The sequence below is a fragment of the Sapajus apella genome, unplaced genomic scaffold, assembly GCF_009761245.1.
Source record: "Sapajus apella isolate SASKATOON/1434 unplaced genomic scaffold, GSC_monkey_1.0 scaffold88, whole genome shotgun sequence".
Taxonomy (NCBI): domain Eukaryota; kingdom Metazoa; phylum Chordata; class Mammalia; order Primates; family Cebidae; genus Sapajus; species Sapajus apella.
This window is the reverse complement of record NW_022437028.1, coordinates 5,349,851-5,353,813: the sequence shown is the minus strand read 5'-3', so window position 1 is coordinate 5,353,813 and position 3,963 is coordinate 5,349,851. Positions and strand designations below refer to the sequence as shown.

The 3,963-nt window shown below is 53.8% G+C and overlaps 1 protein-coding gene across 5 annotated transcripts in view; it reads right to left on the bottom strand.

The window, feature by feature from the left end:
- Nucleotides 1–3,963, bottom strand: part of MLXIPL (MLX interacting protein like) — a 50,395-nt gene that overhangs the window by 15,210 nt on the left and 31,222 nt on the right. The window lies entirely within an intron of this gene.

Here is a 3,963-nt window from a genome sequence, read left to right as displayed (position 1 = left end):
TTTTTTTTTTTTTTTTTTTTTTTTTGCTCTTGTCACCCACCTTGGAGTGCAATGGCTCCATCTCAGCTCACTGCAACCTCCACCCCCTGGTTCAAGCCATTCTCTGGCCTCAGTCTCCCAAGTAGCTGGGATTACAGGTGCCAGGCTAAGTTTTTTGTATTTTTAGTAGAGATGGGATTTCACCATGTTAGTCAAGCTGGTCTTGAACTCCTGACCTGTGATCCGCCCACCTCATCCTCCTCCCAAAAGCGCTTGTCTTTTTTTTTTTTTTTTGAGACGAACTTTCGTTTGTGTTGCCCAGGCTGGAGTGCAATGGCTCGACCTCGGCTCTCTGTAACCTCCGCCTCCCAGGTTCAAGCAGTTCGCCGAGTAGCTGGGATTACAGGCATCCACCTAGCCAATTTTTTGTATTTTTAGTAGAGATGGGATTTCACCATGTTGGCCAGGCTGGTCTCAAACTTCTGACCTCAGGTGATCCACCCACCTCAGCCTTCCAAAGTTCTGGGACTACAGGCGTGAGCCACCGCGCCTGGCCTGATCTTCCTCTTCTGTGGGACACTGTGAATCCAACCTCCCACACCTTCTCTGGGTCCCTCCGGAGCCTAGCAGGTTCACCAGCAAAGACTGCTGAATGGATTGTGGGGCCCCAGGAGCGAGCTGCCTCAGGAAAGTCCTGGTTAGACCGGCAGGCCAGGAGCCCTGGGTCCTCTGCCTCAGGAGCCCTGGCACTACCCACTTTCTTTGCAGAGAGCCATCTTTGGTCCACTTCCGGCCAACCTGCGGCCTCCTCCAGGCCTCTGCCTCCCCTGACCTCTCCTAGGCTCTTCCCCTTGACCCCAGCACACATTCCAGGCTTTTTTGCTTTTGTTGTGTTTTGAAACAGGGCCTTGCTCTGTTGCCCAGGCCCGAGTGCAGTGGCGCAATCATAGCTCACTGAAGACTTGGTCTCCTGGACTCAAGTGATCCTCCCGCCTCAGCCTCTGGCATACACCACCATGTCTGGCTAATTTTTAATGTTTCTGGAGAAACAGGGTCTCCCTGTGTTGCCCAGGCTGGTCTCGAACTCCTGAGCTCGGGGAAACCTCCTGCCTTGGCCTCCCAAGGCGTTGGGATTATAGGCATGAGCCTCTGTGCCTAACCTCTTCTTTTAAATTATTATTATTTTAAATGTTTTGGTAGAGACAGGATCCCACCCTGTTGCCCAGACAGGCTATTCTCTATCTCCCAGCTTCCCTGGTTACTTTGTTTGTTTGTCTGTTTTCTCTCTTGTCCCCCAGGCTGGAGTACAGGGGCACGATCTCGGCTCATTGCAACCTCTGCCTCCTGGGTTCAAGCGATTCTCCTGTCTCAGCCTCCCGAGTAGCTGGGATTACAGGCACGTGCCACCACACCGGCTAATTTTTGTATTTTCAGTAGACAGGGTTTCACCATGTTGGTCAGGCTGGTCTCGAATTCCAGACCTCAATGATCCACCCACTTCAGCCTCCCAAAGTGCTGGGATTACGAGTGTGAGCCACTGCGCCCGGCCCTGGCCGTTTTGTTTTGTTTCTGTGCATGTGTGTTTGAGACGAGGACTGAATCTGTCGCTTGGGCTGGAGGGCAGTGGCAGCGATCTTGGCTCACTTCAACCTCCGCCTTCTGGGCTCGAGTGATCCTCCCACCTCAGCCTCCAGAGTAGCTGGGGGTACAAGCGTATGCTACTGCACCCAGCTAATTTTTGAATTCTTTCAAAATTCAACATGGTTTTACCACGTTGCCCAAGCTGTCCTCAAACTCCTGGGCTCAAGTGATCCGACTGCCTCGGCCTCCCAACGTGCTGGGACGGCAGGCTTGAGCCACCGCGCCCAGCCCCCGACTACTTTTCGCTGACTCCGCTGTAGTACCGCCCTGGCTGCCTCTCTCACTCTGGCCCTTTCTTGCTCTAGTTCCATATCCAGCTGCCTGGGGACACTCCCGAGGATGCCCCAAGACTTGCCACAAAAGCCCCTCTGAGTCCCGGCATTCCAGGTCTGATTGTTATATTCTGGATCTAACTGAGACAAAAAAAAAATCTCAATCTCATAGGGTCTGTGGCATTCTTCCACTGTCCCCTCCCTTCTGTCCTCTGCCTCACTGTGTCACCCTCTGGTCTGGTGTCATTTCTTACAGGGACCTCTCTGACTCCAGCTTTACCCTCTAGGCTCATCTTCCAGTTACTGCCAGGTCAATTCTTCCTAAAGCGCAGTTCAGGTCTGGAACCCTCCATGGCTCCCTGCTAACCTCTGGGACAAAGTCCACACTTCTCAGCCTGGCTTCCAAGCCCCTCCCCCTCCTCATGATTGGGCCACCACTTGCTTCTCTCAGCCCCCGTCTCCTTTTTTTTGAGACAAGTCTCACTCTTGTCACCCAAGTTGGAGAGCAGTGGTGCACTGGTGTGGCCTTGGCTCACTGCAGCCTCCACCTCCCAGGCTCAAGTGATCCTCCCACCTCAGCCTCCCAAGTAGCTGGGACTACAGGCATGTGCTACCATGCCCGGCTGGTTTTTTATATTTTGGTTTCACCATGTTTCCCAGGCTGGTCTCAAACTCCCGAGCTCAGGCAACCCACCTGCCTCGGCCTCCCAAAGTGCTGCAATTACAGACATGAGCCACCGTGCCAGGCCTCCCTGTCTCCTTTATACACCCCACCTTGAAACCACACAGTCCGCCTTCCGGTCTCATTCTACAGGGAAGCCCCTCTTACTTTCCCTCCTCTGCTCACAATGCAGGATGGTGCCTCCTCCAGGAAGCCTTCCTTCCTCCCGAAGCCCACAGCGCTGCCCACCTCCCCTCCGCCCGGCCTTGCCAGGTCTTTACCTGCTCAGCTTGCTACGGGGAGTAAAAGCAGCTCCTGCCTTGGGCACAGAGCTTGACACACAGCAGGTCCACTTAGAGGCAACCTGAGACTCTTCCTGGCTGCTCTGACAGAGGACAGCCGCTGACCCTTCCTGCCCCAGCCAACTTCCTCTGGGACAAACGAGGACACAGAGGAAGGGGAACCATCGCAACATGAAATTTACTAAGGCTTTTAAGCATCATTTACAAAGTTCTGTCCTAAAGCACATTCTCTAAAATCTTCTGGGTGCAGTGGCTCACACCTATAATCCCAGCACTTTGAGGGGGGCTGAGGCAGGCGGATCACTTGAGTCCAGGAGTTTGAGCTCAGCCGGGGAACATAGTGAGACCCCGTCTCTACTAAAAATGCAAAAATTAGCCAGGCGTGGTGACGTATGCCTGTAATCCCAGCTACTCGGGAGGCTGAGGCAGGAGAATCGCTTGAACCCAGGAGGCGGAGACTGTGGGGTAAGCCGAGATCGGGCCACTGCACCCCAACCTGGGCAACAAGAGCGAAACTCCGTCTCAGAAAAAAAAAATAAATTAATAATAATAATAATAATAATAAGGTTTGTCCAGGGCTCCTAGAGAGTCAGGGCCGAGTGTCTCTCTCCTCCCCAGCCCAGAGATCCCGTGCTCTGAGCTGTTTCCCATGGAAAGCCTGTAGTAACAGCGGGGCTCCCGGGGGCTGGGCCGGCTTTGTTAACACTGATAAGCTCATCCCTTCATTCAGCCGCCTAACCCTTTGCACCTATGCTGGGCCAGATACTGGGAGGGGACACATGGATGAATCAGGCAGGGAGCCCACAGCTTAGGGGAAGGATAAGGGAAGTGAACAAACAACACGAGGCCATGCAAAGTGGAAAGTCCTTCTTGCCCAGGAGCGGTGCAAAGTGCCTGGGAGCTCCCAGGAAACCAAGACCGTTTCAGAGTGTGGGAGGATGACTGTCAACCAGGAAAGGAAGGCTCTCAGAGACTACGACCCCTCAGTGGGTGGCAGAGCCCTTCCTGCTTGAGCCTAAGATGGGACGTTAGGGGCCTCCAGCCAAGCACACGTTTTTGTTTGTGTGTGTGTGTGTGTGTGTGTGTGTGTGTGTGTGTGTGTGTGTGT